General features: G+C 48.6%; 1 long non-coding RNA gene across 1 annotated transcript; it reads right to left on the bottom strand.

Annotated features, from left to right (window-relative positions):
- Positions 1-276: 276 nt before the first annotated feature.
- On the bottom strand, positions 277-1,700 carry LOC129333844 (uncharacterized). The gene is made up of 3 exons (XR_008597461.1): positions 1,226-1,700; positions 852-903; positions 277-493 (listed from the first exon to the last, which is right to left on the bottom strand). It is a non-coding gene; the product is annotated as an uncharacterized LOC129333844 (long non-coding RNA).
- Positions 1,701-13,046: the final 11,346 nt, after the last annotated feature.

Raw genomic sequence — 13,046 nt, 5'->3', positions numbered from 1 at the left:
CCTGTGGTAGCGAATTCAAAAAGGGTCCCGTAGCACCTTTACAACTATCCAATTTTATTGTGGCACAGGCTTCTGAGAATCAAGTTCTCTTCGGCAGATGGGTGGTACAGACACTGGTCAAATACAGAGGAGGAGGGGGGAGGAGGGAGGGAGGGGGCGGGGAGGCAAGACGGGGTGTGTCGGATACATTTGTGGCAATGTGCAGGTGGGGAGATGTGACGGGAGTGTTGGGGGAGGGGTGGAGGACGAAGTCAGACTCGCAGACACAGAAAACAGTTGTTGTACATCTCGTTTTATTGCACTGGAAAGAGCGGGCTTGCGTTTAGGCTGGCGAGGGAGCTGGAGCATTCCACACAGCCCTCCTTCCCGCTCGGAGGGGCGGGGCTGGGATGCAGGCCGCGGCGCGACGGTGCTTCCTGGGCTGCAGCCAACCGTCCGTCAGAGATGTTTGGGGAGGGCGGGGCGCGGGGGAGCAGCCATGCCCTGGATGTGCCTGTGGGGGAAAAAGACACGTGTGGGCTTTGCCTCATTCCACTGGCAAGGCAAGCCCCACACTCCGCCATCCGGGGGGGGGTTGCACATGGTCGAGGGCAGCAGCTGATGCATGACGGTCTGGTGAGGATGCACTCGGCCTTGGCAAGCCTTTACCTTTAAGGGAGAGAATGAGCTGGTCACAACAAACACCTGGCCACATGTGGTTTTCGAGGCGCCTGCCTCTGAGGCAGCCAGGGGCGGCCATGGTTGCCCCCCACCCCTGCTGGGCCTCACCCAAAGCGGCAAGTGAGCGGGTGGGTTCAGGTGAATGGGCGGTTTGCGCTAATCTGCGGAATGCCCCCCCACCTCCTCCTTACCTGTCAGCGCTCCGTCGGTCATCACCAGGTGGGAGCGCCAGAGTCAGGGCACCTGCAAGGAAACGGGAGAGCATGCGGTTAATTTGCAAAGTGTCATTCCCTTCTGCCACGGAAGGGTTAGTTTGTTTGTGCTTAGTTAGAAGCAACTAGCATGCATCAGTTAGCTGTGGAGTCATTCTTTCTATCACGGTAGAAAGAGAGTTAGGCAGACATTTGCACCTCTTCCCCTTTATGCGAAGTTCCCCCAGTTTTTCGCAAAGTCCCCGGAGTGCATTCTGCGCCTGCCAATGTGAATGCCCTCAGCCCGTTTCGGTTTTCAAAGGGGCAATGCCACTCAGCAGACGGGCAGAGCCTCCGGCCGAGTGCTCACTTACCTGGGGGTTTGGGTGGCGCTGGCCGGATGTTTTGTAGGGCGCGGTCGCAGGTGATTGGGTGCAGAGAGGGGGGCTCGTCCACGCCGGGCGCGCATGCTGATTGGTCCCCGGGATAGTTCTCATCCTATGCTCCTTCGGGCCATAGGGGCGGGGCGAGGCGCTCAGAGAGGGGGCTGATTTTTCGCCGTTCCATGGACGCCTATGGGCTACGCCTTCTTTTTCCGTGGCGTAGCTTTTTTGCGCCGCTGTGGGCGTTCCCGCTTCTGGAGGAGCTTAGGGAGCGGACTAACTCTGACCCCGCCTTGCTCCCCGCCCCCCCCTGCGTCGGCGTAGGGCTCTACGCCACTTCTGCGCCGCCGCCCGGGCGCCTGTGGCTTGCACCGGTGCTGGCCCGCCGGCGGGCCAGCGCCACGTCCCAGCGCGGGCGGAAGGCCACTTACGCGGGCGTACGGGCTAGATGCGCCCTCGCAAGCCTTAGTTCGGTTCCTGTTCACTTTCCGTGCCCTTATTAGGATTGGGCTGCCAGTTGTGAAGTAAAAACAATAATTTTTTTTTACAGTTGAAAGGAACTTTCTCACCTCCCTGTAAGACTTAAGTTGACCTGCAGCTTAATTTCTAAAATGGGGGGGAAAGAGTCTGCCTACAAAGGCAAATTTCACCTCCTGTGTGAGTATTTAGTTTCAATAATGCTCACATTAGGTGTGGGGGGCCTCAGAAAAATCCCTTAACAATAATAAGCTCTCTCCATCAAAAATGGGGGCACAACACCCTCCTGGGTATCAGCTGTGCTCTCCAGCATCCCCTCCAGCTTTGTGAAGAAGCTAATTGCTGATTCAAAGCTATTAATATACATTATCATTTCTGACAATACTTAACTGACCCTTTAATCAGGCTCCCTTTCTCAGCTTAATTAACCATCTTACAGATTTCAAACAGCCTCCAAAATTATGTATCCACTTAAAAAGATGTGTATGCTTTATTAACACATTCTTCTACTTTTAATCACAACAATAAATATCAGATAAAATTATTCCAAATTTCTCTTGCATAGACATATCTGTTGGCTACTAACCTGTTATACCACATCTCTGAACTTTCTTTTCTCTTCTTGACCAGGCCAGTCTTGCAGTTTTTCAGACACCCCCTGAAACGGCGCCCCAGATCTCACTCGGTTTCATGGAGAGATGATGCAACTGGAGTACCACCTTCTGCGGGCATCACAGTTTTTTTGTTCGTTTGTTTTATTTTTGCTGCAAATTTAACTTCCAGGATTTCTTTTTTATCAAGGCTGGGAATGGTATGGCAGGGACAGAAAGAGGGACTTTAACCTTCTCCTTCCTGATCATTCCCTAGATAGAAAAAAACACCTCCAAGCTGTTTTTACCCCTGCTAGGAAAACCTTTACACAATATACTTGTTCCCCGGTAGAGAGAAAAGCAGCTCAGTGTGGCTTTTTCCAACAAAAAGAAATTGAGAAGAAAAGGTTAAAATCTCCCTTGCTCTCCACACTATTCTACTTAATAAAGCAATCCTGGTGGCAGCTAAATTTGCAAAAGGAGGGGGGGGGGAAAGTTGTGTAAAAATAGCACAGATGAAATCTGAATGTATAGTTGAAGCCTGAGATCTACAGACAGGACTGGAATTGCTTCAGAACATCCTCGTCCAAGGCTATCAAAATAAAGTTGCCAATCTTCAGGCAAAATAGTAAAAAGTCCAGTAGCATCTTTAAGACTAGCCAACCTTATTGAGGCATAAGCTTTTGAGAACTACAGCTCTGCTCGTCAGATGTGTCTAACGAAGAGAGCTGTGATTCCCAAAAGCTTATGCTTCACTAAGGTTGGTTAGTCTTAAAGGTGCTACTGGACTTTTTACTATTTTGCAACTACAGACTAACATGGCTAACTCCTCTGAATCTTGAGGCAGGAGCTGGAGTTCTCCTGGAATCACAATTGATCTCCAGAGTCCAGATATCAGTTTGCCTGGAGGAAATGACAGCTTCTATGAAATCAGTAAGCTCCCTCCCTCCATTCGGGAATTTCTCAATTTGGAGTTGGTAATCCTAGAAGGGATACCATAGTTGATGGTCTTGAAAGTTGCTGAGAAGTAAACAATACTCTGCCTGTTTGCTTTCTTGCAAAGATCTTCTGCTAGGGTAACCAAAGCTCTTTCTGTCCCAAATTAGGGCGGGAGCCAATCTGGAAAAGAATTTAGATAATCTAGGTTATTATTACGGTGGTTGTTCCAGGTTGAGAAATTCCTGGAGATTCTGGGGGTTGGATTCTGCATAGGGCAGGGTTTGGGGAGGGACCCCAGTGGGGTATAATGCCATAGAGTCCACCCACCAAAGCAGCCATTTTCTCAAGGGGAACTGATCTCTATAGCTCAGAGATCAGTTGTAGTTCTGGGAGATCACCAGCTACCACCTGGAGGTTGGCAACTAGACATGGGCATGAATGGGGAAAAAAACCCCAAACAGGCTGTTTGGTGTTCATTCCCGACGACGAACACAAACAGCCGACCGGACCCGAACATGTCCCGTTACCGAACATGTTTGGTGTTCGTCGGTGCCAGAGCAGCCCCCTTAGCACGTAGAGAGCCCATATTCACTGGGAATGTGCAGCAGGCTCTTCTCCAGCCACCACACAAGTTTGGTCAAGATTGCAGTATGGATCTTGGAGTTATACATTCCCGGAGGGAGGGGGTAGAGCCCTAGCCCAACACTCCCAGAGACCTGACCAGATCAGGCACTACTAATCAGGGTGAGCCCGCAGCCAAGGTGCCCACTGAGCTTGGCCCTGGGGCCTGGCAGCAGCCCTGGAACCAGAGAGGATAGCTCCCTATCCCACCCACCACACACAGAAAAAAGCTCAGCTCCAATGCACTCTCCCTCTCTCTCTCCCAAAAGGCTATTCAGAGCTTTGTCCACTGCGGCTGAAAATGAAACCAGAACTGGGAGCGCAGTGCCCTTTTATAAGCTGAGGACTGATTGAGAAACGCAGGAGGCCTGTGATTGGCAGTCAGAACTGCCTAACAGGGTTTGCAGGGATGAGATTGGAGTTCCCATGGTGACAGAACACTCCCCTCCTCCCTCCCTCCCCCCTGGTGTCTGCTCCCACGTTACCAATTGTAACCGATTTGCAGCTCCACGCTTGGGAGGAAGACCTGCCCATCAAGCTAAGTTGGGCCTTGATTGGGGTGTCTGGGGCGACCGAGGGAGTGCAGACAGAGTTCAGGCACTCCCCCACTCCGTTGCCGAGGCAGTTGATTGAAGGCACCTGAGTGTCTAGCTTCCTGAATGGCGGCCAAGCGCAACGAACGAGGCTTGCGCCGACCGCCTGTTAGGATGGAATGGTGCATCACAAACAACCCGTTCGCGAGAAGCTGAGCGGCCTGTTCGTGGTTTTTTTCCATGCGTAATGCTGTTCGTGCCCATGTCTATTGGCAACACTAGTTATTATATTTATTCCCAGCAAATGCTTGTGCCAAAGGGCTTCCACAGGAATTTTCAATTTACAGGCAATTTAAATCAAATTAAAGCAGGACTGAAACTCCCAGCATCCAAAACAGTGGCCAGCCTCCAGACCCATTGCTTTTTAAGTAGGCTCTTGTAAAGTGGGGGATGGGCTATCTTATTGGGATTATGGCCCAATAAAAGGCCTCCAGAGGCTGAAGGCATAAGCTCTGTGGCCTTGCCTTCACATTTCTTCTTGATCTAATCCAACACAACATGTCTTCCATATTGGATGCATCATTAAAACTATTTTAATTTTTTTTTTAACCATTCTTGTATCCTAACATTCCTCCATGATTGCAGACATGAGGTTTGCTCCTCATCAGACACCCATGAGCTGGTTGAGAAAAAGTGACTTGCTTTTCACTGTCACATACAGAACCCAGCTTTATCTATCCCATGCCCCACACATGAGAGTATGGTTACCACCAGCTGGCAACAGGTAGGAGTCCAGCAGCAGGAACATGGGGAAAACCTGGACATAATGTCACACCTCTCTAGGGATCATTAAAACTTTATGGCTTTCCAAAGCAGCATGACATCTCCTATGGGTTCCTCCCAGAAGTGGTATAAAGCTGTTGCCCAATGGCAATTTCCAATTCTTTTTCCTCCTGCCAGTTGCCAGAGTTCCAATGAGCAATGCAAGCTGGGGGTTGGGAAATCTTGAGCCCCAAGAGGGCAAATGGTAAGCCTAGAGAAGAGGAATGCAACCCCTCAAGACACTTAACAAACTGTTTCTCAGTTAAAGCATTGTGATGGTTTGTATTTATGTGAGAGAGAGGACTTGGGCCTATGTGGATCTGCTGACTGTGGGCCGAAATACACAATATGTGTAACACTTGTCAGGTCAGAGGCACATAGCCCACTTGTAGTTACATGTATGACCAGAGGAACTCACCTTTAAAGCGTTCTGTTGCTCTGTGCAACAGTTGGGACATTCCCTGCATATACACTTGAAGGTACATCAAAGTTTCATGCTCATCTGGTTAGACCCCTTGCAGCTGTTGAATGTGTTGATACCACTGACTATTAGCTAAGAGGGCACAGCAGTCTTGTTCAACTTCTCCAACTACACTCTCTTCCCCTTTCCACCCCCTCCAACGCCATGCCATGAGGCAGCCTTCTGGAGAAGCAGCCCGCAAGCGTCCTTCCCTCTTTCCTCCTCCTTGCCCAGTCCAATTAAGCCTGGTGCAGTGTTCGAGTCTCAGCTGCCCACCAGAGAGGATGGGAAAGGGGAGAATGAGGATGCATTCAGAAAAGGCACAGCTGGGGGGTGTTGAATTATTATCATCAATTCCTTCCAAACCTCTCAGCCCTCTTGGAAACCCTTTTCCTCTTGAAGAAAGAGACTGCCTGGCGCTGGGGACAGAGGCAAGAAGAATCCGTTCAAAAATCTAAGAAGCTGCTGAAGTCTTCAGATCTACTGGTCCATTTTGACCCTACAAAGGAATCGATCTTGTCTTGTGATGCTTCGTCTTATGGCATAGAGGCTGTATTGTCACACAACATGGGAAATAACAAAGAACAGTCTCTAGCACTCAATAAAGCAGAGTGAGATTATTCTCAAGGGGAAAAAGAGGACCTAGCCATTATCTTTCGTGTAAAAAAAATCCCATCCTCGTTGCCAATTTTGTAATCACTCTGTGGTAATACAATAAATCGGTGTATTCACAGGAGCTGCTAAATGTCACATTGCTTTATTCTCAACTCACAGTGAATTAACACAAAAAAGGAAAGTAAGTAAGAGAACAGTCTTAGGGGTGGCGTTTTCTTCCATCCCATAATCAGGTTCCAGTTAACTCTACTATCCATTTTACTGCAGTGGTGGTGAGTGACACGGATCTCTCGACTGCTGCTGATGTATGTACTACATTCAATGGCAGTGACAGGTCTAGCTTGAATCAGAAGGACAGGATGCTGAAATGTGGATGTAACCATAGGCAGGGCTTTTTTTCTGGGAAAAGAGGTGGTGGAACTCAGTGGGTTGCCCTCGGAGAAAATGGTCACATGGCCGGTGGCCCTGCCCCCTGATCTCCAGACAGAGGGGAGTTTAGATTGCCCTCCGCACCATTTTCAAGAGGTTCCGGGACTCCGTTCCACCACGTTCCATCTGAAAAAAAGCCTGACCATAGGTGACAGGATGCTGTTACCCATGGTTAATACTCACGGCGGCTTTATTACATGGGAGTCCCAGGTCAGGGAGGCCTTCTCTCCAAGGAGTAGGAGAGAATTCAGCTTGACTTATCTTTGGGAAAGATCTAGTCCTCATGGACAGACTCACAGGCATGTGGGACGGCGTCATCAGAGACCAATGACAGGACATTTAGATCACCTCTCATCTCTTTGGGCTTTTCAATGAAGCCTATCTGCACATTCAGCAGCACAGCATTATGGGTAGAGAATTCAAGTAAGGGCAATCCTATGGGAAGTCAGTGTTGTCTAAAACCATTGAAATTGATGGCTTTAGACCAAAGTAACTGTGCAAAGGTTTGCACTAAGTCATATATATGTATGTATGTTAAAGTTGCCCTGGCAACTGGTGTGTGTGTGTGGGGGGGGGGGTGGTACTTAACCATGCCAGTTTGGTGTAGTGGTTAAGAGCAGCAGGACTGCAGTCTGGAGAACCGGGTTTGATTCCCCGCTCCTCCACTTGAAGCCAGCTGGGTGACCTTGGGTTAGTCACAGCTTCTAGGAGCTCTCTCAGCTCCACCCACCTCACAGGGTGTTTGTTGTGGGGATAATAATAAAATACTTTGTAAACCGCTCGGAGTTGACATTAAGTTGTCCTGAAGGGTGGTATAAAAATCGAATGTTATTATTATTATTACGCATTATCCTCTGTGCGCGCATGAAGCACATGAGTGCTCCCAGCTGGCATGCAATGTCACTTCCGGAAGTGATGTCATCATGCTGGCTGGCAGTGCTTGCACCGTCTGTGTGCCCAGGTTGCCAGCCAGTGGTGGGCAATCACTGGGCACCTTGCCAGCAATTGGTGGGCAGAGAGAAAGCCACCAGGAATTTACCCACCACCAGTGGGCACCTAGCCTACCAGTGGGCACTTAATGCGTCTATAAGACAGCACAAGGTCTTGGGGGTTAGCAGCCCACTGTGTGACAGGACCTAGAGAACGACTCATCTTTATTTCCTTTGTTCATTACTGGCTATTTATTTGTGGTTTCTTATTTAGTGTTGTTAATGCTGGTATGTTTCTCTAGTTTGGATTGAGTTTGGCTCTTGATTTGCATACTTTTTGGTTGGTGGCTGTGCTTTCTCAAGGCCTAGATTGACTTGACTCCCTGCTGTCCTGTTGTGGTGCCAACCAAAACATGGAGATAAGAGATGTGTCCGGGGCAGTGGCCTCACTTCCATACTTCCCTACTCCAGAGGAGTCTCTGACAAGGGTAGGGATGCCAGTCCCCCAGTGGGGATGGGGGATCCCTCGCTCCCAGCCTCCGCACCCCGCCATCACTCACCTGGCTGGTAGGGAGGGAAAGACCCTGGGGGGTGGACCCAGGAGGCAAAAAAATCTTCTGGACCAGCACACGGTACGCGTGCTCTCACGGTGGCAACACTTCCGGGAGTGTCATCATCATGCCTAGCAACAGGCATTGTGCCTGCTGTGAACGCACATTTGCTTTGCGCACATGCAACAAGACCAAGAAGGTAGGTACCAGGTCCCACTCCCTCCCATCAGGAGGGTAAGGGGACCTGGCAACTCTAGGCAAGGGACAGCCTTGCCCGGGCACCATTGAGGCAGGTAGCTCAACCAGGGGCTGTGGAGAAAGGAGCAAGGACAAGGCCACACCCAGAGGCACACCAGCAGAGGCCTCAAAACTTTGCAGGCCCTGCCTACAACTCAGGGGTGAGGGAGGGAGGGTTCAGGAGCAGAGGGTACCTGGGAGCAGGCCAAAGGAGGAGATGCACAGCACCTGGGGCCTGGGCAGGCAGAAAACCTCTGAGGAGGGTGGGGCAGGAGAAGGGCAAGCCCAGCCCTGGAGGCTATTGGCCCAGATTCCCATCACTCACTTTGGGCTATTGGCTCAGATTCCCATCACTCACTTTGACGAGAGGGTGTTAGGAGAGTCTTGGGTCAGCCCACTCCCAGGCAATCCTTTATTAGGCCAGCCCAGGGTGGCTGTCGGAGAAAAGGCCAGGCTACTCGCAAGGAGCTTTGGTAGAGGCAGTTGGTAAGACAAGGAGCAGAAGTGGGTGGACAGGCAGGGGGCGGCTGCTGCCACCACCGCTGCCACTGCCGCTGCAATAACCCCCCTCCTCTCCAGATTTTGAGGCTCCTCCATGGTTGGACTAGGAAAAGGGGGTGCTGGAAGGTGCTACAGCCCCGGACTCTGACCCAGCGTAGGGGGAGGCTGACAAGATGCAACTGAAACACGCAGGCACACAAAACAGCTTTCTCTCTCTGTGCATACGCACACATACGTGCAATGCGTGTGTATACTGCATTGTCGCTAATTAGCCAACAGAGCACTTTATAGAGAGATTTAAATGTTTTCTGGATTTCTGGATACCTGGATTAATATTGCACGTGTCATATCTCTAGTCCAGGGGTCCATGACCTTTTTGAGCAATTGGGCACCTTTGGCATTTTGAGGGAGGATGGCGAGTGGCACTGCAAAATGCTGCCACAGGAGGCAGAGCCAAGCACACACACATACACGGGGAAAGGGAATAGAAACATGCACACATAAAGAGAAGTCCAAAACACACACAGATGATGACCAATAGGGGAACGAAGGATAAAACATACACAGAGAGAAGATGCCCAAGCGGGGAAAGGGGCGCTCCACTGCTCTCTAGAACGTACTGCCCCATAGCTAAGCCATGGGTCCTGTTTACAGGAGAAGAAAATAGAGGGGTCAAGTGACAATCTAAATTGTAAAATATATTCCAAGAAGATATTTATTGTGGATGTGCCCAAAATGTAGGTTAAAAACAAGTTAAAAACATAAGGCCAGAATGGCAGGCTACAAGAATATGTTAAACATTGTAACACGTTCTCCATACGCAGATGATGATACAGTCCAAAGAGCAACACAAAGACAGACCAGACGCGTTTCAGCACTAAGGCCTTCCTCAGTGGTCAGTTGTACAATATTTGTAATCAAACACACCCACACATTCAGAAACCAATATAGAAATGCTCCTGATGCTTTATCTCTTGTATTGTGTGGTATAATACAAACAGGGCTTTTTTCAGCTGGAACGCGGTGGAATGGAGTTCCGGAACCGCTTGAAAATGGTCATGTGGCTGGTGGCCCCGCCCCCTGATCTCCAGACAGAGGGGAGTTGAGATTGCCTCGGGGCAATCTCAACTCCCCTCTGTCTGGAGATCAGGGGGCGGGGCCACCAGCCATGTGACCATTTTCTCCAAGGGCAACCCACTGAGTTCCACCACCTTTTGTCCCAGAAAAAAAGCCCTGAATACAAATGTTGCTGTAGGCCAAGGACTGCACTCACACAGTGCTGTGTTCCAATGTATATGGGTATGATTCATCAATCTGCAGCTGAAATAAAATGGCCTTTATTTCACCACATTGGAGAATCCTGCTCTGTGTATTCACGTGCTGGACTAGGGAAGAGCTACGAGTGTTTGCTTCTTGTCAAGTTTTCTATCTTTATCAATATAGGTTATAACATTGACAGGGAGGAGTTCTGTTGTATGTACATCAGAAGCTGTGAGCTCTGCACCAGAATATGCACAACATTCAAAGTAATTAAAATATGGGAGAATAATAGGTCAGCAGGTGTTGATCTTTTATTCTGAAAAAAAATTTCAAGGGTTTCTGGGTGGCCTCACTTTGAATATCACTCCAAAGAACAAATTAATACACATTCTTATAACTTCATTACATTACCTTGACTTTACTGATCTGGCCACCTGGATCCATGCCAGGGTAACATCAAGACTAGATTACTGTAACGTTCTACATGGGTCTCCCCTCAAAGTCATCTTGGAGGCTCCCGTTGGTGCAGAATGCTGCAGCTCGGTTATTACTTTAAATGTTTTTATTTATTGTGATATTTATTGTGGTTTTAAATGATGTGATCTGTCCTGAGCCTGCTTGCGGAGAGGGCAGAATAAAAGTCCAAAATAATAAATAAATAATAAATTATGAGGAGCTAGGTGGTGTGATGGTGCTGTCAAGTCATAGCTAATTTATGGTGATCTCTGGTGAGGTTTTTGTGGCAAGAGACTAACAGAGGTGGTTTGCCTGCCTCTGCAACCCTGGTCTTCATTGGGGGTCTCCCATCCAATTATTAACCAAGGCTGACCCTGCTTAGCTTCTGAGATCTGACGAGATTGGAGCATGCCAGTTGCTCCCATTCTGCAGTTGTTCCATCAGTTTGCAAGGGACAGCTCCAGGCATTTGGCATCACATAAATGCCCTTCATGGCCTTGGACAACTAACTCTAATTGCAAGGGCATTAGTTGCTCTATTGGTAGCTGCATGTGTAGGGCAGAAGCCCCTTCTCACTGTGGTGCTGATCTGAATTGGGGCCCCACAACCTTGAGAATAGAGTTCAAGCTGAGGGACACAAAAATCTCAATGGCAGCGAGGTATAAAATATTGCTTATAGTTAATTGAACTTTTCAATTTTTGTAAAAGACACTGTTTAATAGCTATTTGGAATTCTTTTATGTATGTTTAGATTTGCAAATAGTGTTTTTATAGCCAGCACTGTTTCTTTTATTCTCTCCTGTTTGCTTTTTCATTTTTGTGTTCTTGCACTAATAAAATTAATTATATAATCCAGCTTCTCAATTCTACCCTGAAACCTCTTATTTTATTTATTTACTTCGTTTACACTCTACCTTTCTCACTCAGACTCGAGGTGGATTACAAAGGCACACTAATCAAGATCAACAAATGACTCATAATACGATCAGAACCGAATCACTTTCCCCCATATTGCAGATATAGAACTTCTCATTACTGTCTGTGGTAACTATCACACATGTAAATTAGAGATGAGTGGCAACAGTTGGTATAAAAGCTAAGTTTTAAGTTAGCACATGGTTGATTGTCATTTTATGTTTATGCAGGGCTTTTTTCCAGCTGGAACGTGGTGGAACGGAGTTCCGGAAACTCTTGAAAATGGTCACATGGCTGGTGGCCCCGCCCCCTGACCTTCAGACAGGGGAGTTGAGATTGCCCTCTGTCTGGAGATCAGGGGGCAGGGCCACCAGCCATGTGACCATCTTCTTCGAGGACAACCCACCGAGTCCCACCACCTCTTTTCCCAGAAAAAAGCGCTCTGTTTATGTTTTAGTCTGATAAATAGCTTGTGCTTTGGGGGAGGAGGAGGGATGTGCCAGAACTCTTGCAAGTGTGATGGTGGGCGCAGGTATGCCACTTTGCCTTGCAGGGTAGTTGGGGTGGGGGAATCACAGTACAGGTGCTTCCTACCCTACACAGTGATCTTATGATCTTTCACCATCTGCAGGTGTGCAAGCAGAGCCCCATCCAGCATGCCTCACCTGGGGGATTTTGATGACAATGTCTGAGGAGGAGGTTAGAGTTTGGGAAGGATGTGATGTCATGTCTGGTGACACTCTAGGAATGTCTCCATATTTCACAGTAAAGACCATAAAGACATGGGGAAATTTCTTGAGCATCATTATGGAGGACATTTTCTGGCCATTATTACTTCTGCTCCTCACCTAATTGGGGTAGGGAATTGGGTCTGAGTTCAAGGGGTTACCTGCTGTGGGTGGGCAAATGGCAAGCCTAGGCAGAGCCACAGGCCTGGCCAATGCATGTGCCAGTAAGTTACCAGGCCCAGCCAGCCACCAGTCTGACAACCAGTGGGATACTGGAGGGTAGCTGTCACTGATGACATGACACCACTTCCATGAAAACCCGGAAGTGATATCATGCCTCTCTAGGAATTGCTAGAAACTCTGTGGTGAGTCTTAGAGAGGAGAGGCATCACTTCTTGGGTTCCCTGGAAGTGACATCAGGCCATCAGCCCAACAGCCATTTTTTTCTCCTTGTAGTTACAATAAACAACTGTTTTATGAAACAAGGAAACAAAGAGAGACTTTCCTCCTCAGACAAGAATTTGGGTGGCTGTGGGTAACAGTGGAAGCTTAGACAGGCTTTTTTAGCTTTTAGTTGAGATTTGAGGTCAGTGACATAAACAAGCACTCTGTGAAGGGCTCTTCCAGTCTAGTTTTCTGTGTACAGTTTCTATGACACAGAGGTCAAAGAGCAGCCTCTAGCCCAAGTAGTAAGCCCAGGGCTTTTTTTCAGCTGGAACGCGGTGGAACGGAGTTCCGGAACCTCTTGA

The sequence above is a fragment of the Eublepharis macularius genome, chromosome 7 (assembly GCF_028583425.1).
Source record: "Eublepharis macularius isolate TG4126 chromosome 7, MPM_Emac_v1.0, whole genome shotgun sequence".
NCBI classification, from domain to species: Eukaryota; Metazoa; Chordata; class Lepidosauria; order Squamata; family Eublepharidae; genus Eublepharis; species Eublepharis macularius.
Note: the sequence above shows the minus strand (reverse complement) of the source record. Positions and strands in the feature narration are given on the sequence as shown.